At 37.7% G+C, this 22,190-nt stretch overlaps 1 long non-coding RNA gene across 11 annotated transcripts in view; it reads left to right on the forward strand.

Annotated features, from left to right (window-relative positions):
* The window catches only part of LOC118150066 (uncharacterized), a 153,362-nt gene that overhangs the window by 46,446 nt on the left and 84,726 nt on the right, over window positions 1–22,190 (forward strand). The gene's annotated exons all lie outside the window — the stretch shown is intronic.

Genomic DNA, 22,190 nt, shown 5'->3' on the forward strand with positions numbered 1-22,190 from the left:
AGCATGGTACCAGTGCAAAAACAGGCACCTAGATTAATGGAACAGAATAGAGAGCCCAGAAATAAGGCCACACACCTACAAACATCTAATCTTTGACAAAGCTGATAAATACAAGTAATGGAGGAAGGACTCCCTATTCAATTAATGGTGTTGGGATAACTACTAGGTATATGCAGAAGATAGAAACTGAACCCCTTCCTTACACCATACACAAAAATCAACTCAGGATGAATTAAAGACCTTAATGTAAAACTCACATCTATAAAAACTCAGGAAGACATCCTAGGCAATACCATCCTAGACATAGGAAAGGGCAAAGATTTTATGACAAAGACACCAAAAGCAATCACAAAAAAAGCAAAATTTGACAAGTGGGATCTAATTAAACTAAAGAGCTTCTGCATAGCAAAAGAAACTGTCAGAGTAAACAGACGACCTATAGAATGGGAGAAAATATTTGTAAACTATGCATCTGCCAAACATCTGATATCCAGAATTACAAAGAACTTAAACTAATTTACAAAAATAAAAGTCATTACAAAGTGGGCAAAGGACATGAACACTTTCCAAAAGAAGATATAGATGCAGCCAACAGTCACATGAAGGAAATCTCAATATCACTTGATCATTAGAGAAAGGCAAATCAAAACCACTCTAAGACCATCTCACACCAGCCAGAATGGCTATTAATAAAAAGTCAAAAAATAACAGATGAGAAGTTATGGAGAAAAGGGAATGCTTATGCACCGTTGATGGGAATGTAAATTAGCTCAGCAATTGTGGAAAGCAGGACGGTGATTCCTCAAAGAGCTGAAAACAGAACATTCAAACCAGCACTCCCATTACTGGGAATATACCTAAAGGTATATAAATCGTCTATCTTAAAGATGCGTGTGAGTGTTCTCTTGCAACACTAATTATAATAGTAAAGACATGGAGTCAACCTAAATGCCCATCAATGGTAGAGTGGATAAAGAAAATGTGGTACATATACACCATGGAATACTATGCGGCCAAAAAAAGGAATGAGATCATGTCCTTTGCAGAAACATAGATGGAGCTGGAGGCCATTATCCTTAGCAAACTAATGCAGGTACAGAAAACCAAATACTGCATGTTCTTATAAGTGTGAGCTAAACAATAAGAACACATAGAGACATAGAGGGAAACAATAGACACAGGGGCCTACCTGAGGTTGAGGAAAATGGACAGAAAAAATAAGTTTTGGGTACTACGTTTAATAACTGGGCAATGAAATAATCTGTACAACAAACGCCTGTGACTTGAGTTTACCTATACAACAAACCTGTATATATACCGCTAACCTAAAATAAAAGTTAAGTAAAAACCTCATTATGGTTTATTAAATTAATCCCTGCTTTCAGAGTTCAGAAGCAAGAGCATTTCTTCTTGCCATTTGCATCTAAAGGCCTTGATTCCCATAACATTATGCTTTCTAGAAATTTTCCCCATAGACAAACCCCAGAATGGAGGCTCTATGGACCTAGGCAGCTCTGGATTTAGGGTGAGGGAGTAGGCAATTAATACAACCTATACAGTGGCTTCTCTTGGGCCTTTCTCAGTGTTTTATCAGGAAGGGCTGTCTTAGCTATTATTGCAGAGTTGTGCTGACCAGGAGAAATATATAAAGGAAATCCTCTACTTTCAAAGAAATATTAGTGTCTTGAGCTAAACAAAGTGTCAAAACCACATCTTCTCTCAACACACGTGCACACGTGTGCACGCGCGCACACACACACACTGTACATTGGACCCTGTGTTGCCTGGACCACCAAAGCAGCTTCTATCCCATATGTACCATTTATAAGGTGCCAACATCACACAGTTAGATCTGGGGTTGACTTGCATATAGTCTGAACCCCCTAAAGGATGCCAGGAAGACCTTCTTTTTTCTTCTCTCCTCCCAAATATTTTCTACTTAATGCCTTAGCTGTCTGAAATTACAATCATATCAAATGAAGTATAAACCAGCCTGCTTAAGTTCCTATCATAGAGCCTAGTACATAGTGGTCTCTCAGTAAATGGTAGAAAGAGCACTATTGCAGTGGTTTTCAACTTTGGTTGTACTTTAGAATCAATGGGGAAGCTTTTCTAAAATACAGATGTCTGGACCCCCTCCCTGAGATTCTGATTTAATTGTTCTGGAGTGGGGCCTACACATCAGCATTTGTAGAGTTTCACCCCAGGTGATCCTTCAAGCAGGCAGCAGTAGGAGCCACTGTCACTCAGATATGAAGTGGTTACACACATCGTTATCCTACAGCTGACTTGAAGGACACACTTTGCCTAGGGCTGTGCCCATAGCCCCCTCATTTAAGGTGTATGAAAGAGTTCCTCTAATGCCCAAGGCCTGAGAGAAAACTAAGACCTCCTCCTGGGTGTAAATCAAGACTTCTGCCTTTTCCCTCCACCCTACCCATGGCTTCCCTGTTTAAGACCCAGGGAAAACCAAAATGGAAAAATTATATACATTATAAGGAGCTCTTTTGTCAAGGTAAATGGCTAAAATAACCTTTAGCATTTTTAACTTTGAAAAACAGATATAATAGCATCAATGAAGGGGAAAATCTTCTTTCTGTTAACTTTTATTCACCTTCATTTGATTTTTAAATATGTAGTAAACATGATTGTGGGGCTTCTCATTAACTGGGGTATCTTACAGTCATAATTTTTGATACACAACATTACTTACCAATTAGGCTGTCTTGTTCATTTAAATTTCTTTGCTCATATTTTAATGGGAGCTAATGATGCCTTTGTTGACTTATTTAATGTTATGTAAATGTGGCTATAAACTGTGAAGGGTTTAAGCAGAAGCACTATTTTTGCTTACTCTTCAGATTTTGGAGTGTGTAGAAATCCCCAGGAAACACACATATCAACACAATGGATGTAAACTCCTGAGGAGACCAAATAATAATAATTTCTAAAACAAGCAGTGAAGGATATTTAGAGTATGAAATTTTTATTTTCCTCTGGGTTAATTGTTTATTTGGGTATCAAAGGAGTTTCAAAGTTAGCTTCACAGAAGTTGTTTTTCTTTTTCTACTCTAGTAATTACCTGGCAATAGGCCAGCCTGAGACCATCCTCTAAACTCAGCTAGAGACAGCTGGACTTAACAGTGACTCTCTTGTTGGGTTTCATGAGCCTTGTTCTTAACAAAGTTCTATTCTCCCTCATGGTTGACATATATATAATTGAATGAATGAACGAATGAACGAATTAATGAAAACTTTATAGTTTTAGTGGGTACGGAGATGGTCCTTCTAAGACACTAACTTCTCCATAATGTCACCTCTGCTCCTCCAGTGACCTTGTCCACTTCCCCAGCTCAGCCACTCACTCCCTTGACATACCTTGCACCTCATAATCAGCAAAAACCAAATACCATCTTATTTCAGTTGCATGTACCTCCCTTTCTGCTTATCATCTTCTGATGTTCCAACTTACTTCCCCAATTGCCCAACTTCAATCATCTTTTCACCCCCACCAGGACCCCCAATCCCTTGATCTCAAACCTTTCTCTGTCCCTTAACAACTTAAGTCCCATTTTCCCCAACTACCTTGCTTCACTTTCTTGGTAAATTGTAATAATCACTTAATGATGTACAAAAAGAATCCAATTTTCTTTCTACTTTCTACTCACACCATTCAACTGAATGTTGGTGGAGAAAATGGTCTCCAATGCTGAATGGACTGAATTTGGAATTAGGACCACAAATGTCACATGGCTCTCTGTGCTTCCAGGCAGACACACTAAACTTCTAGACTATTCTGCTATCTGTAACCACTTGTGATAAGCTTGAACTGTGTCCCCCACCAAAATTTTTATGTTGAAGTCCTTCCCCCCAATACCTCGGAATATGACCTTATTTGGGAATAGGGTCCTTGCAGTTGTAATTAATTCAATTACGGTCAGTAGGGTGAGCCTTAATCTATGATAACTGGTATCCTTATAAAAAGAGGAAATTCAGACACAAAGACACACACACACAGAGGACACCATGTGAAGATGAAGACAGATACAGGTGATGCTCCTATAAGCCAAGGAGCACCAGAGGTTACCAGCAAGCCTCCAGCAGCTAGGGGAGAGGCCTGGAAAGGATTCTTCCTCACAGCTCCCAGAAGGAACCAGTACTACCAACCTCTTAATCTCAGACTTCCAGATTCCAAAACTGAGATAATACATTTCAGTTAAGTCACCCGGTTTGTGATATTTTGCTATGCAAACAAATATATTACTGTATCATACCTTCTCTAGTTCCAACCCTCAACTCAGCAGCCCTTCTCCAGCTTTACTCTCCTCTGTTGACCCTGCTTCATCCATCACCGAGAACAATAGAAACAAGCAGAAACCCCTTGCCCTCCCTCCACCCAGCTACACAGGAGCATGGACTAACTGCCCTTCTTTCTACTTGAAGCCCATCAGGAGCATGAGATCCCATCCCCATTCCCTCCTCATATAACTGCAGCTATTTGCTCCTCTTCCTTTTTGTCTATTCCCCCTCTCTACTGGATTATTCTGATGGAAATGCAAACATTCTATTTCTCCCATGTTCTCATAAGGAAAGAAATTTTTCCAGAAAATGTTGACTCTTCAGTTAACCTCTCCACCATTCCTGTCTCATTTTCTTGCTCCTCTCTGCATCCTTGAAGAGTTACTTCTATTCACTGTCCTTAATTCTTTTCCTTACCCTCTTGCAAACCCACTCCAGTCAAGCTATCTTCCCTACCAGCCCACAGAAATTTCTTCTTTCACATCACCGGTGATTTTCATGCTAAATCCGAAGGTCAGCTCTTTAGTACTCATCTTCCTGGACTTTGTGGCAGTATCTGACACAGTCGATCAAAGCTTTTGTCCTAAAAAACAATCTCTTCACTCAGCTTCTAGGCAACAGGAGATACCAATGCTCCTTCTCAGTCTCTTTTGCTGATTCTTCCTCTTCTCCCTGATTTCTCTCTGCTGGGTTGCCCAAGGCTCAGTCTTTGTTTTTATCCTGTCTCCAACAGGCTCAGTCTCTTATATCCCTGGTGCAGTGCACAGTGCTCTCTTCCCAACATCAGACACCAACATGTGGCTGCTTATCTGACATCTCCATGTGAATGTCTGATATTCCAGAGTCAATACATCTAAAATTAAATTGTTGATCTTCTTCAAATCACTTCTATCTGCAGCTTTCTCCATCTTAGATGATTGCAATGATATCCTCTCCTTTGCTCAAGCCAAAAACCTGGGAGTCATCCTTGACCTTATTCTTTCTCTCATCTCCCATTGTCAAATCTATCAGGAAATCCTGTTGGCTTCACCTTCACAGCAGATCCAGAGTCTAACCATTTATCACCACTTCCGTGCCTAGTACTCTAGTTTGAACTTGCTGTCATCTCTTGCCTGAATTACTGCAATAGCCTATGTCTATTCTTAACACAGAAGCCAAAGTGATTCTTTTAAAATACGTCAGGTTATGTCACTTTGTTCAGAACCCAGCAACGGTTCTTCATTTCATGCAGAGAAGAAATCAAAGCTCTTTCAATGGCCTGCAAGGCTTTCCTGACCTGGCCCTCCCTTTGCTTTGCCTCTCTGACTTCCCCTACCCACCCCTGCTCGTTCTTCTCCAGCCACACTCTTCTCCACAGTGGTTCCTCATCATGTCTGCACACTCCCACCTCAGGGCCTTTGTATTAACTGTCCCCTCTACTGGGAAGCCCTTCTTCAAGCATCTTCATAGCAAATCCCTTTATTGTCTTCAAGTCTTTGCTCAAATTTTCTCTTTCTATTGAACCCTGTGCCAACCCCCCTGTTGAATATTGCAGTGTGCCCCCAACAACTCTCCTGATCATCCTTAGCCTCCGCTTCCTTGTCTGTTTTCCACACTATTTATTAACTTCTCTTATGAGATGAATTAATCTGCTAGGATGATCATAACAAAATACCAGACCAGGCAGCTTAAATAACAGAAATGTGTTTTCTCACCATGCTGGAGGCTAGAAGTCTAAGATCAAGGTTTCTCTGGAGATGGCTGCCTTCTTGCTGTGTCCTCACCTGGTCTTTTCTCTGCACTCTTGCCCCTGGTGTTCTGTGTACAAATTTCCTCTTATAAGGACATCAGTCAGATTGGATTAAAGCCCACCCCAATGTATCTCCAAACACAGCCACATTCTACATTACTGGAAGTTAGGGCCTTAATATATGAAAGGGGGGGTGGCCACAAGTCAGCCCATAACACTAGATCTTATAGTTATTACATTCGTTATATTCTGTCTCAGCCATCTAGTCCAGAACTCCCACAGGAAAGCAAGCTCATGACCACAAAGACCTCATCCGTCTTGTTCTCTGCCGAGGCCTCTGTGTAAGGAGCAGTATCTGATATAAGGTAGGCTCCAACTAAATATATATTGAATAAGTGAATGGATAGGTGCAAGTCCCGGTTATTGAGAGTTAACAGTAATAAAGAGAGGCTATGTGGGTCACTAGGATTTAGACAGTCTAGGCTATAATTCTAGCTATGACACCTTGAGCAAGCAGTTTATTCTTGCAGAGTGTCACCTTTCCCACCTGGAAGAATGAGAGTTCTTGTTGACCCATCCCACTAGAATAGGTGGTTTTAAGGTTCAAATGTAATAATGTATATGGAAGTGCTTTAGAGTCCTGGATTCTCATTCAATTAGCAGAAATAACAGAATCATTGTATTCACCTTGCAGCAAATAACAATAATGCCTACTGCCTGCTGTAATACTAAGTCATCAGTGTGTAGCAAGCACTGTATTAAGTGCTTAACATTTGCTACCTTATTTAATCCTCATAGCAACTGTAAGGAAGTGACTGTTGTCTCCATTTTTCTAACTCAGGGTACTGGATAGTAGTTATTGAACATTAAACATATAGATTTCCTTTATAATATATGGCAGAAATTAATTTGACCTTCAGCACTCAAAGAAGCATATGTTTGTGGGTATGTGAATATATAGGTTAGTATTAGAAGTCTATACTGTAGATGATCAACTGATAAAAATCAAAGATCCTCTAGGGTTTTTATGGTGCTAGGTCTTATGTTTAAGTCTTTAATCCATCTGGAGTTAATTTTAGTGTAAGGTGTCAGGAAGGGGTCCAGTTTCTGCTTTCTGCATATTGTTAGCCAGTTATCCCAACACCATTTATTAAGCAGGGATTCCTTTCCCCATTGCTTGTTTTTGTCAGGTTTATCAAATATTGTATGGTTGTAGATATGTTGTGTTGCCTCCGATGCCTCTGTTCTGTTCCATTGGTCTATATCTCTGTTTTGGTACCAGTACCATGCTGTTTTGATTACTGTAGCCTTGTACATGGATGAATTTGGAGAACATCATTCTCAGCAAACTGACGCAAGAACAGAAAATGAAATACCGCATATTCTCGCTCATAGGCAGGTGATGAAAAAAGAGAACACATGGACACAGGGGAGGAAGTACTACACACTTGGGTCTACTGGGGGGAATAGGGGAGGGACAGCAGCGGGGGGGAAGGAGAGAGGGATAGCCTGGGGAGAAATGCCAAATGTGGGTGAAGGGGAAGATGGCAGCAAAACACACTGCCATGTGTGTACCTATGCAACTATCTTGCATGATCTGCACATGTACCCCAAAACCTAAAGTGCAATTAAAAAAAAAATCAAAGATCCGTAGGAAGATGCTGTTTCTCATGACCTTGTACTCTGTGAGAATTGTAGCATCCAAGGCATTTCAGAAATGGCAAAATCTCCTTTATTTTTTTTTTAAGCTTTAAGGAAGGCAGTCACTAAACCTAGTGAAATTTAAAAGCAGAGCATTCTTCTTTGCCCTCTGGGCAGAGATTATTTGTAAATAATAATCTACAGGTTTTCCTGACTATATATTTCTTATTTCTAAATGTCCCATTCTTTTTTGTTTTCCTAGTATTGCTGCAATTGCTAAAGCTCTACCAAGGGGGATTCTCACTAACCTTGTCAGTGCAAGAACCGAGTAATTTGTGTACAGTACAGTTAAAATGACACCATCACACTTGAAGCTAACATTATCCTAATGAGGTGAAATGGAGGGAAGGAGCTTGCTTAGAAAAGATGGCAAGTGACTTAGCACTGGTTTCTCACTTCCAGTGATAACATTCTACAGAACTGTGTTTTGAACACATTATTATAGATTTAAATATTTTAATATTCATTTATTCTAATTTCCCTTTTGATAGGTACCATCTCTGTGCTCTCATTTCATCAACTCTGACTAGTGACACCACTCTATTTAACATCTTCCTCGGCCACATTTCTTGTGAAGTGAGAACTAGATTTTAGCAGCTTAAGGAGGTTTCAATAACCCCCTTTGTGGCTCAGCTTTTAAAACTCAGATTCTAATCTAAAACCCTTTAACAAGGAAGTATTCAACCTAGAGCTTATATAAGTGTACTGGGATAAAATCTATTGGAGATATTGTCAATATTTGCCCTAAATTACAACCTAGCTCTGTTTTCAGTTGTGTTTTGAAATTGAAATAGGAATCTTTATTCTTCTTAAGTGCATTGATTTCAAGTATATTCCAGGCAGTCAGTAATTTCTGTGCACTGGAGAAGCCAGCCCAGAAAGGAGAAATATAACTACCTATGCTAGGTACTTTGGGTACCATAAGACAGACTCATTTTCTTCAAACTACCCCCTCAGTGGCCACCATGATGCCTGAATTCCCATTATCACTGCCATTCATGTGGAATCAAGTTGCCTCTGGTATGTCCCTGTGCAATGCTGATATTATCTGGGAGGAATTACTTAACGTCCCTCAGATACGTTAGCAGGTATCAGTTGTGGAGGAAATGAAACACAAGGAAAACAAGTTTTGATGGAGAAAGAAACATAAGACAATCCCAAGCCCAGATGGCTTTGGGAGGATAGGACCATGTAGATGGTCCCAAAGGGACAGAGGTATTGGTAAAAACACTAGATTCCTGGGCATGAGGCATTACTGGTGAATGCTGGTGGGAGAGAAAGGAGGGAGAGAGAAATTGATGCCCAATTTTGATTGTGCCATAATTTTACAAAGGACCAGCCTTCCTTACACATCCCTCTTACTCAAAAATTTATTCCTTTATTCCAGATCTTGACTTGACTGCCTTTTTCTCAACATTCAGGTCTGAGCTCAAATATCAGCCTTTCAGATGGTCTTTCCTACACCATCCAATCTAAAATAGCTGACCCCAAATCATGTGTTTTTGTCAACTCAGCCTGCCATAACAAAATGCCACAGACTGGATAGCTTAAACAACAGAAATGTGTTTTCTCACGGATCAGGAGGCTGAAAGCCTGGGATCGGGGTAGCAGCAGAGTCACGTTCTGGTGCCTTCTTTGCAAATGGCCATGGCAATGTCCTCAAATGGCGGGGAGAGAGAAAGCAATCTCTCTGTCTTTTCTTATAAGGGCACTAGTCCCTCAGTAAGGGCCCCACCCTCATGACCTCATCTAAATCTCATTACTTCCCAAAGTCCCCCTCTCCAAATGCCATCACATTAGGGGTAAGGGCTTCCACGTATGAATTTTGGGGGTACACAATTCAGTTCTATTAATTTCATAGCATCATGTTTTATCTCTCTCCAGTTAAAATAAGTTCTATGAAGAAACTGAAGCTGCTTCAGTTTCTTCATAGAACTTATTTTAACTGGAGAGAATCTTGTTTCATTGATTTGTCTGACTTTTTCTCCAATCAAAATATAAACTACATAAGAACTTAAGCTAAATCTATCGTTTTTGTTTTTTTTTTCACAGAGAAGTCTTGCTCTGTCACCCAGGCTGTAGTGAAGTGGCATGATCTCAGCTCACTACAACCTCTGCCTCCCAGGTTCAAGCAATTCTCCTGCCTTAGCCTCCCAAGTAGCTGGGACTACAGATGTATGCCACCATGTCCAGCTAAATTTTTGTATTTTTAGTAGAGACGGGATTTCACTGAGTTAGCCAGGATGGTCTCTATCTCCTGACCTCATGATCCACCCTCCCCAGCCCCACAAAGTGCTGGGGTTACAGGTGTGAGCCACCACGACCGGCTAAGCTAAATCTATCTCCTTCACTGCTTTAAGACTCCTTGAACAAAACCCAACAAAGAGAAGGCACTTTATAAATGTGTGTAGGATGAATACACAAATGCTAACCATTTTCAGTCCCTCTTGTGCAATTAAGTTGGAGATTATAGAAGCTGATATCAGAACTGTTCCACTTTACATTGTGATCTGTGGACAGCCTGTCACAAATCCCTGCTTAACTCAATATTGTTTATCCATGCATTTATTCACTCAACATCTATTAAACTCCTACTGTATGCCAGGAAATATGCCAGACTTACAAAGTTAGGTAAGAATAAAAGAAATAGAAACACACAAAGAACTCTCAGGCAGAAAAAAATGTGTTCTAGAAATAGCACAATAAAATGCTGTGGTAGCACAAAGGAGAAAGCAGCCGGCTGTCTCCAGGAGAAGCACGCAAGTGTGCATTCCAGGCAGAGGGAACAGTATGTGCAAAGGCCTTCAAAGCTGAGGTCGTGTTCAGAGACTTCCGAGCCACGTTGTGTAAAAAGATGACCCATGCATGGGAAGAGGGAGATAGGGAAGAGAAAGTGATGAGGCTCGAATAGACAGTGGGTCAAATCCTGAAGACCCAATGTGTTTTGTTAACACATGAACAAAACACTGACCTTCGTTCCTTTGGGCAATAGGGAGTCACTGAAAGTTTGGGAGAAGGAAAGGGACATAATCTGCTTTGCTCAGTTTGTTCAGACAACAATCCTTCTGATTCTGAGAGTACAGGTTTTCTCTCCAAATTCTCACATGCCTCCCATTTCTGTCCTTTCATCTCCCAAGTGTTGGCTATGTGCCTTTGGAATGGGAATGCTTTGATAGCTTCAGCTATGCTGTCTCCACTGACTGAAAAGAAGAGCATCCAATTCAAGGGTATATTTGAGTTGATGGCATGCCAATAAAATGAAAATTTGTGCTAAAAGGACAGGCAGCAGTAGTTAGAAAAGAAGACATCCTGGTTGGTTTTCATGTTGTATGATGCTCCTCACCTTTGAATTCAAAGGTAGGTTTAAGAACATATGGGGACTGTGGCCACCCCACCCCAGACAAATGTGCACATGTGCACCAGTGACCCTTTATTCTCTGTTTGAATCCGGGGTCTAGCACCAGAAAGCCATGTGATTGTGGACAGGTCCTTCAAGAATTGCTTTTCTCAATACTACAGTGACCAGTAAAATTCTGTGTCATAAGATGGGGGTAAGGAGTGTTCAATGAGCCAATGATTGTTGAGCACTTACTGCACAGCCTGCATAAGGCAAGTGTTCAGTATAGGCTGACTAGCTGTCACTGTGTTATGGTAACTGTTTTGGTCACAATGACAATTATATGTTTCTCTCTTTTTTGTCCCCCAAAACTCACTTATATTTTATTATCTTTAAAATGTGAGTGATGATACTTCTAAATTTCCTTTGAGTATTAAAGAATGTATATTTAGCACTATTCTTGGTGTATAGTAGGTGTTCAATAAATCTAGTTTCTTCCTTGTCCCTGTGGATCTTTTAGGAACATTAATATTCATCAAAAATACCTGTACCTTCCTAAAAGAAGAGATAGAGAAGCCAATAAAAATAACAAAATGGTCAAGCTTTGTTAATGATAAATCCCAAGCAACATCTATTTCTTGATTTCTTTCTTCCTCTTTCATCTTGAAGCCACAAATTGTCATGCCAATAATGAGGCTGTTTATTTACTTAACACAATTTTAGTAAGATTAATAGAAAATTATGCTTCACTTACTTCACTTTCAGTTCTCTTTTGACATATTTTCATGGATCTTTGCATTAAAGTGCCATGGTCTCATAGCTAGAAAATGAACCAGCCAGTGACCAGCATTCTCTCCTTGAATTACTTTATGATTTTAGGCACATTTTTTATCTCTTCCCTTATTGAGTCTCTCCCTACCCCCCAGCAAGATCTGAAATTTATGGGCAGGTTATAGAAGTAGCAGAAATATTGGGTATAAAAATTCCTTGGAAAAATGATTCTATACAACCATACATTGAGCAAGAACTCAAATAGCATCTGATCACAGCTCATATTTGGAGAATGAGTTTGTCCTTGTGCATCTGTCAGAGAGGCAGGATTGTAAGAAGGGAGGCAGAAAAATTAGACTGATGAAGGAGAGGAAAGAAGAGGCAGCTTTTGAGATCAGTGATTCTCTATTCTCTAGAGCATCCTAAATGAGGGAGTACACGTGATCATTCAACTTTACTCATTTATTTCCCCTATTCCAAGATCAGATTGCCTTCCCAAGTCCTTCTAATTTGATTGATAGATGAGCCAGAAACTTGAATCTAGCACACCCTACCTGCAGTCATAGGATGCCACTCTTGCTTTTCATGGAAGATTTGAACCTAGCAGTATGACCCCCTGAAGTGATAAGTAAAATCAAATGTGCATGCTCATGGGTACTTTCCTGGGGTGCAAGTCGATCTTTCACTTCATAATCTTTTAGAAGTATATGACTCTGAGAAAATGGTTTTTTCTAGAATGGAAAATATGGTTCCATTTACAACTAGAAGGTTTTGAACCCTCTACTATGTTGAGATGTCATTTTTACTTACTTAGATTTTGCTTTTTGTATAATTAAAGGTTGGAATAAGATGACCCTTTTAAAAATTTTCATATCTACTATATTGCAAAAAATGTATAGCATTCACTAAGTATGAATTAAATGTTTAAATTTTGGTAGCTGTAATAAAAAGGAAGTATATGACTCCAAAATATCAAGAACTCTAATTTCCTACATATTTCCATTGAGAGATCTTTCACTCACACAATTTTAACCAACATCCTTAGATTTGTTCTGATATTCACAAGGTATCTCTATCTGTACCTCAAACTCAATTAAGCATCTTCTCTGCACTATACTAAGTGTTCCTTATCCCATATAATATCTCTTAGTTCAGATTCCACATTTTCTACCTTTTCTCCACCATTGCCCTTACTGCAACATCTGGCCAACCACAAAATCCTAGAAATTCTTTCTGAGGAAATTTCCCTGAGCTAGTCTTTCTCTCTCTGCCCTTAACACCATTTCCCTAGTGCTGGCCTTTAGTGCTTCTTACCCTACTGCTTCTACTTCTGCCTTAAATATGTCTCCCTTGCTGCAGCCGGAGTTCACCACCCAAAACACAACCTGCTCAAATCACTACCCAGTGCACACAATTTCCCATAGCTTCTTGGAAAAGGCGTATTTCCCAGATAGGCAAACAAGACCATCAGTGGTCCAGCCACCCTGATAACCTCTTCAGTCCTATTCTAACACTCTCTCCCTAATTATGTATCAAACCCCAGTCAAACTGCACAACTCACAGTGAACCTTACATACCTTGCTGCTTCATGGCTTTGGGAATCCTGTTCTTTATTCTTAGAATGCTTGACACACTATTCTTGCTTCTGTAGTCAGATCCTTCATATCTTCACAGGGGCTTCCCCTGACTCCTCCTCTACCATCTTCCTTACTCACACGCTGCCCAGATGAACCATGCACCTTTGTCTGTGCTGTCAGAGCCCTATTGTGTATTACCATTACTGAGACCAATCCTAGTACTATATGAGGTTACCTGTTGGCTTCCATGAGACTATAAGCTTTTAAAGGATTTCATCCACCTTGTCGTCCAGTTCTCATCAAATGGTCTGCTCCTCAACTGATATTAACAGTGGCTATTGAACTGAAGACAGTTAAAGAAGATAACTATACTTATAAGCAATTCTCATATTTCTATATCTGGCAGTGCAAAAAAGTAAAAACTAAAAATATTGCCATCTTATAACTTTATTTTAGTCAATGACACTTAAAATGACCTGCAAGTTGCTTATTTTCTGTTTCCTTATTCCCATATTAATATTTTCTATATCTATTTTTTTAACTCTTTGAGAATAGTAATCACATACATAGCTAAGAATCAGTGTCATTCCATGACATTGCTGGAGCCACAGTTTGGTCCATTACACTTTATACTCTCCATGGGAATTTGCTTCCATGATTGATGACCATCTTCCAGAAATGATGTTCCAGGTTCATCTGTACATGCCAAATTCTGAAGCCAAGGCAGAAATGGAAATTGGTAGGTGGAGAGCTCCAGTCACTCTGTCAGGTGCACCGTGTGAGATGGCCAAGGCTTTAGTTGTACTAGAACAAAGATCCACCACAGAAAGATCCTAAATAATGGGTGAGCTTTTAGAGAGATCAGAAGCCCCAAGATAAAAATGCAATTTTATCCGTAGGACCATTTCACAAGAGCCCGCAGCTCTCATCACATGCTCGTAAGGGTCTCTGAGACCCCAGAATTTATGAAGTGTTTAAGGAAGCTCTAGATTCCTCTTCACATGATATCATGTTTGTTTATGAGTATGAACCTTGGGTGGTGGTGGTGGTGGTGGTAAGTGGGTGGAGGAGGTTTTTTAGAAAACAAGTTGTGGCAATCTGTTCTTCATTGACTAACTTACGTATCGCTCATGAGTGAGTAATCAACATAATCTAAATAATCTAAAATAAAATATTCTTTTGGGCTCAAGAAAATGGTTGTTAGGTTGAAACCAATCAGTAGGAAATGACTGGTGTTTGTTAGTTTTGAAAGAAGAGACCAGACTTCTCGCGCATTAGCATTCCAATTAGTGCCAATGTAAACCTCCAGACCTCCAAGTTACAGAATCTGTTATTGTTTTCATATGAGGGAATCTAGGATCACTTGTTAGTTCTCTTTTCATTGCTCACTTGAAAAATGGAGCTCCATGTTTCCACAGACTCTGGTGAGAAAAGTAACAAAACAATCCTTCTGGGGATTGAGCACTCAGGAAAGGACATTCTTTCTCAAATTGGTATAGTCCCAGCTATTGTTTTTATATGATCATGGAGTTGGAAGAGAGCTAATGGCACAAATGCTTTTTTGACAGTCGTGTAAGCTAAAAAGGCTTACTCAGGGAACTCATCCCACCCAGCAGGGGACCCTGCCTGCAATGAAGGATGCTCCCCTAGGTAGGACACGGTAGTTCAGGCTTTTTTTTGGCATATTTCTAAAAGTGCCATAAGATGTTATTTTCTAGTATACTGTCTCTTATATGACACCAATTTTTCAGGTTCTCAGAACATGTTGTTTCTGTAGGCAGAATCTTTGGATTCCTGGGCTTTAGGAAAAGAAGTGGTAATATAGTATCTTTTCTGCACCAAAAATAATGCCAGTGACTCTTTAAACCCTGCTACACTGCCTGGAGTGCCAGATCCCTGGGGAAGAGGGCAAAAGTTTGAAATGTTTTGTTTGCTGTCACCTTCCTCTGCGAGTGAGTGTCACTTTGGATTCAGGCTGGGAAGTTCAATAAACAAGAGTTTACTAACTACACTATGCAGATTACTTAATCTCCTAAATCTTAGCTTCATAATTTGTAAACTCAACTGATGATTATATCACAGATATATTCACAATTCATAGAATTGTGAAGAGGAATGAGATTTAAAAATACATATTGAATGGCACTAGTCAAAATGGTAGGGTAAATGCTTCTAAAACTTCTTCTTCCACAAAAGTAATAGAAAAATGGCAACACTTATCAGGGTCGATTTTATAGAACGGTGGAAATTAACTAAAAGCTTGCAGGAATCCTGAGAGCTCTCCAAATAAAATAGAATAAAATAGAATAATGACTGCATCTCGGTGACAACAATGAGCTGTGTGGCACTTTAGGTTGTCCTGCTCCCATGTCCTACACATCCACCCAGCTCCGTGACAGCCTTGAAAACTAACAGCCCACAATGGGCTGGTAGCCACTGAAGGAAGTGTAACAGGGTTGTAGCTCTTTCAAAGATTCATTCCCAGAGAATTATTACTGTTTTGCTCCATCTCATGATTCTATGAAACATCTCATTTGGACATCTGTCTTTGTTTAACCTGATTGGGTGCTTGCCATGTGAAAAGTCTTTTATTTGGGGGCATTTGTCAAAAACAGAGGCATCTGATTAATGTCATAACTGCCTAGAGAGTTGAACAAAGTTGGGGTAAACAATAGGCTACCTGAAAAGCTTAAAAGGAAAAATCTAGATAACGAGGTGTCCATAAGAGCTTTGGAAAGATCTGACATATTCCTGGGAATCTAAAAGGCTATATCCATGCATAGGGCTTTGTATATGTTCAGGAAAGATCAAAGAAGACTCTAAATAAATTTCTAATCTCAGACTGACCTTGAAGTTCTGTGCAAGTAGAAAGTGAAAACTATGGCAGATTTTTCAACTGCTGGTTGAGTGTGGAAGGCATGCTGAATACATACACAGAGTTACCTTTCTCCATTTAGGAAAATATCTGTCTAGTTGTTAGCTTATCACCAAGCTACCTGAGCAGAGACTTCAGTGTTCTTGCTCAACAAAGAGTGGAGACTTTACAGAATTAGTTTAGAAAGGTTATTTAAATAAACAATAATAAACACTAAGCAGGTAAAAGAATATGACTTCCAGAGTTGTTGCATAGTATTACTTAAAATGTTTCCTTTTCAACCAAAAACTGTGAGACAAGCAAAGAAACCAGAGAGTATGATCCACTCATAGGAAAAAAGAAATCACTATAAACTGTCTCTTAAAAAAAGCCCAGATGTTGCACTTACTAGACAAGACCATTTTTTTCTTTTCTTTTTTTTTTTTTGTTATTTGTTTTGAGATAGGGTCTCGTTCTGTCACCCAGGTTGGAATGCAGTGGCATGATCATAGCTCACTTCAGCCTCACCTCCTGGACTCAAGTGATTCTCCCACCTCAGCCTCCAAGTAGCTAGCTGCATGCCACCATGCCAAGCTAATTTGTAATTTTTTTTACAGAGATCAAGTCTCATCATGTTGTCCAGGCTGGTCTCAAACTCCTGAGCTCAAACAATCCTACCTACCACCCCAGTCTCCTGAAATGCTGGGATTCCAGTCATGAGTCACCATGCCTGATCTTAGACTTTAAATCAACTATTTTAATATGATTTAAGAAAGAAAGCCACATATAAATAACTAAAGAAGGTCATGAAAACAATGTCTTACAAGTAGTATCAGTAAAGAAAAATTATAATAAAAATACAATATAAATTCTAGAGTTGAAAAACACAATAACCAAAATGAAAATTTACTGAAGGGCTCAACAGTTGATTTGATCAGGTGAAGAAAGAATTGGGGAATTTGAACACAGATCAACTGAGATTATCCTGTCTAAGGAACAGAAAAAATAATAAGAGAAAACATAAGCAAAGTGTCTGTCAGAAGCCTGAGGGATACCATCTAGTATACCAACAAATACGTAATAGGAATCCCAGAACAACAGGAAAGAGAAGAAGCAGAAGAAATATTTAAAGAAATAATGGTCAAAATCTTCTCCATTTGGATAATAAATATTAATCCATACATCTTCCTGCAGGATAAACTCAGAGATCCACACCAAGACCAAGACACCATTATCAAATTATAGAAAGCCCAAGATAATGAGAGAAGCTTAAAAGCAGCAAGAGAGATACAATTTGTCATGTACAAAGAATTCTCAATAAGATTAATAATAGATTTCTTGTCAGAAGCTGTGGAGGCCAGAAGACAGTGGCATGACGTATTCAAAGTGCTGAAAGAAAAGGAATGTCATCTAAGAATTCTATATCCAGCAAAACTATCTTTCAAAATTGAAGGAGAAATAAAGACATTCCAGGATAAACAAAATCTAGTGCCATTAATCACTAGCAGACAAACTTTACAAGGGCAGTCCTTCGGGGTAAAATAAAATAACACTAGACAGTAATTTTTATCCACATGAAGAAATAAATTTCACTGGTAAAGACAATTACATAAGTAAATATAAAAGAAAATATAAGTGTATTTTTGTTTGTAACTTTTTCTTCTGAATGACTTAAAAAAACAACCGCATCAAGCAATAACTTAAAATTTATATTTATAGATACATAATATACAAACAAAATGTATGTAACATTAAAAGCACACGGGAGTAGTCAACAGAGCTATATGAAATCAAAGTTTTTATATAACATTGAAATAAGTTGTTATTAGTTCAAACTAGACTGTTATTCATTAAAATATTAATTGTAAATCCCAGGGCAACTACCAAGAAAATAACTTTTAAAAAAGACAGTAAAAGAAACAACAAAGGAATTTTAAAAATGAATAAGAAAGTATCTTTTTAACACAAACTTTCAGACATAAATCTCATCAAAAATACATTGAACATAAATTTGTTTATAGCTAAAATGTAAATGAGCTTTAATTAGGAGTAAAAGAGGACAGCTATTAAATAAGTTCAGTTATATTAAACTGATACAAGATTAACATACAAAAATCAACTGTATTTCTATTAACTGACAATCAACAGTCTGAAAATAAAATTAAGAAAACAATTTTATTTACAGTAGCATAAAGAAATAAAATACTTAAGGATACATTCAACATAAGAGGAACAAGTCTTATATGCTGAAAACTATTAAACATTGTGTAAAGAAGATAAAGACCTAAATAGATGGCAGTATATATTCATGTTTTAGAAAAGTTAATATTTTTAAGATAGCAATAGCACATAAATTGATCAATTCAATACAATCTTTATTAAAATCTCAGCTACTTTGCAGAAATTGACAAGCTGATCCTAAAATTCATATGGACATGAAAATATCCCAGAATAATCAAAACTTTCTTGAAAAAGAAAAAGTTGGAGGACTCAACATTTCCCAGTTTTAAAACTTACTATGAATCAACAGTTATTGAGATCACATGGTACCAGTTTAAGGATAGACATGTAGAACAGTGGAATGAAACTTCAAATATAGAAATTAATCCTAACATTCACGGTCAGTTGATTTTTGACATGGGTAATGACAATTTAATGGGGAAAAAATAGTCTTTTCAATAAATGGATATGTCCTGAGATGTAGTCATTCATATACAAAAGAATAACTATGGATTCCTACCTCATACCAAATACAAAAATTTACTCATAACAGATCACAGACCTAAATGTAAGTGTTAAAAGTACAAAACTCTTAGCAGAAAACAAAGTTATAAATCTTCTTGACCATAGATTAGGCAGTAGTTCCTAATATATGACACTTAAAACACATACCAAAAAATATATATAGCTAAATTGGACCTCATCAACATATAAAACTTTTGTACAGATGCTTCTTGACTTACGATGAGATTATATCCTGATAAGACTGTCATCAATTGAATATATCTTAAATCAAAACTGTCTTTAATATTTCAATAAACCCATTGTAAAATTGAAAATTTGTAAGTTGAACCTTCATAAGTTCAGATTCTCCTTAACTTACAATGGGATTGCATCTCGATAAACTCACAGTAAAATAAAAAAAAAAATTATAATCAAACTGTTGTAAGTCAGAGATCATCTGTACTTCAAAGAACCTATCAAGAAATTTAAGACAATTCACAGAACTGGAGAGAACATTTGCAAATCCTATGTCTGATAATTGTCTACTATTAATAATATTTTAAAAGCTTTTGCAAATCAACAATAAAATGACTAAAATTGGGCAAAGAATCTACATTGACATTTCTCCAAAGAATAGATACAGATCAGCCAGGTGCAGTGGCTCATTCCTGTAGTCCCAGCACTTTGAGAGGTTGAGGTGGGCAGATCACTTGACTTCAAGACCATCCTGGGCAAGGTGGCAAAATCCCCATCTCTCCAAAAAAAAAAGTACAAAACTTAGCACTGAGTGTAGTGGCACATTAATGTAGTCCCAGTGATTCAGGAGGCTGAAGTAGGAGGATTGCTTGAGGCTGGAAAGTTAAGGTTTCAGTGAGCCATGACTGTACCACTGCACCCCAGCCTGGGCAACACAGTGAGGTCCTGTCCCCAGCAACGACAACAAAATAATATATACAAATTGCCAATAAGCATATAAAAAGATGTTCAATATCACTAGCCATTGGGAAAATGCAAAATGAAACCAAAAAATATGATTGAAACCAAATCAAAATAAAATGTCAAAAATGAGATACTGCCTTGATCCCACTAGGATGACTATGAGCAAAAAGGTAGACAATAAGGGCTGGGCGTGTGGCACACACCTGTAATCCCAGCATTTTGAGAAGCCAAGGTGGGCAGATCACAAAGGAGTTAGAGACCAGCCTAACCAACATAGTGAAATCAATCTCTACTAAAAATACGAAAAATTATCCAGGCGTGGTGGCAGGCACCTGTAATCCCAGCTACTCAGGAGGCTGAAGCAGGAAAATCGCTTGAAGCAGGGAGGTGGAGGTTTCAGTGAGCCAAGATTGTGCCATTGCACTCCAGTCCAGGCAACAGTGTAAGACTCCATCTTGCAAAAAATAAAAAGAAAAGATAGACAATACCAAGTGTTATTGAGGATACAAAGAAATTGGAACTCTCACACGTTGATGGTGGGAATGTTAAATGATTTGGCATGGCAGTTTCACTCCTAGATTTATACCCAAGAGAATTGAAAACATAACACAAAAACTAGTACACTAATATTTGTAGCAGCATTATTTATATAATAGTCAAAATGGAAATAATGCAAAAAGGCATCAACTGATGAGTAGTCAGATTAGCAAAATTTGGCATATCCATACAATGGAATATTAGTCATAAAAAGGAACTAAATATTTACACATGGATGAATCTTTAATTTTACTTATGCTGAGTAAAATAATTCAGACATAAAGGCTCCATATCATACCATTTCATTTATATAAAATGTTCAGAATAGGCGAATTCATAAAGACAAAGTATATTAGTAGTTGCTAGGGGTGAAGGCAGAGGAAGATATGAGGGTCTGCTAATGGATATGTGTGTGCTTGTACTTATACATAAAATTATACACATACAACATACATATAATTATATAACATTCGTACATAAATATAGAGAAATGTATAATTTTAAATATTTATATTTAGAAAAAAAGACATTTGAAACCAATGTTCTAAATTTCTACCCTAATAAGCCAGAGTAAAGAGCAAATTAAATCCAATGTATATAGGAGAAAGTAAATATTAATGATAAACTGGAAATCAATGAAATAGTAAACAAGTACTAGAGAAAATCAACAAAAGTCAAAAGTTGATTGCTTAAAAAGATTATTAGAATTTATAAAATCCTGGAAAGACTGATTATAAAATAGGAATAAAAATAAATTACTAAAACCACAAATGAAAGAGGATAGACCACTGCAGATTATATAGGCATTAAAATAATACTTCAAAAAATTATTATATACCAATAAATTTGATGATTTAAATAGACAACTTCTTAGAAATACGCAAATAATGAAGAAAAGACACCAGAAGAAACAGGCAATTGGAATAGCCCTATGTCTTTAAAAAACATTGAATTCATGTCTCTCAGCCAAAAGCAAAACAACAAGAAAAAAACACGTATCTGTCCAGAAGATTTACATGGTGTATTCTAGCAAGTGGTTAATTGTATGCAATTTTTTTGGAAAAATAGAGAAAGAGGATTTTATTTATTTTTGGGAAAAATACAGAAGGCTAAAAAGAATACTTTCGACCTTATTTTATAAGGCTAGCGTAATCCTGATATTAAAGACTTTCAGGAGTATTATAAGGGAAGAAAATTAAAGATGATGTCATAAATATGGACAGAAAAATAACACATATTAGCAAACAGAATCCAACAATATATAAAATGGGCAATATATCATAATAAAGCATATTTTATTACAGGAATGGAAGGTTGATTTAACATTTGAAAAATAATCTGTGTAGTTAACCACAATTACAGAAATAAAGGAGAAGAAACCATAATCATCTCAGTAAATGTATAAAAAAAAGCATTTGACTTGAATTTAGCAATTCAGTCAGACTTCCCTTTCCTAAGATTATATTATTCCAGAGATTTTTCCATCTTCATTCTTTTTAGGGTATTGGAATAAGGGATTTTGTTACGGATTATAGACTTTCACATAGTAAGCATGGCGTTCTATATGACCACAGATCTACTTCCTCCAAAATAAGTCAGTTACTTTAATTTCTTAGTCTCCGTTCACTCAACAAATACACTTGGGGATAAATTCTATGAAGAAAATAAAAGAGTGATGAGAGGAGTTAACAGGAGAAGGTATTATTTTGAGAGCAATAGGAA

This window comes from Callithrix jacchus, chromosome 2, assembly GCF_049354715.1.
Source record: "Callithrix jacchus isolate 240 chromosome 2, calJac240_pri, whole genome shotgun sequence".
NCBI classification, from domain to species: Eukaryota; Metazoa; Chordata; class Mammalia; order Primates; family Cebidae; genus Callithrix; species Callithrix jacchus.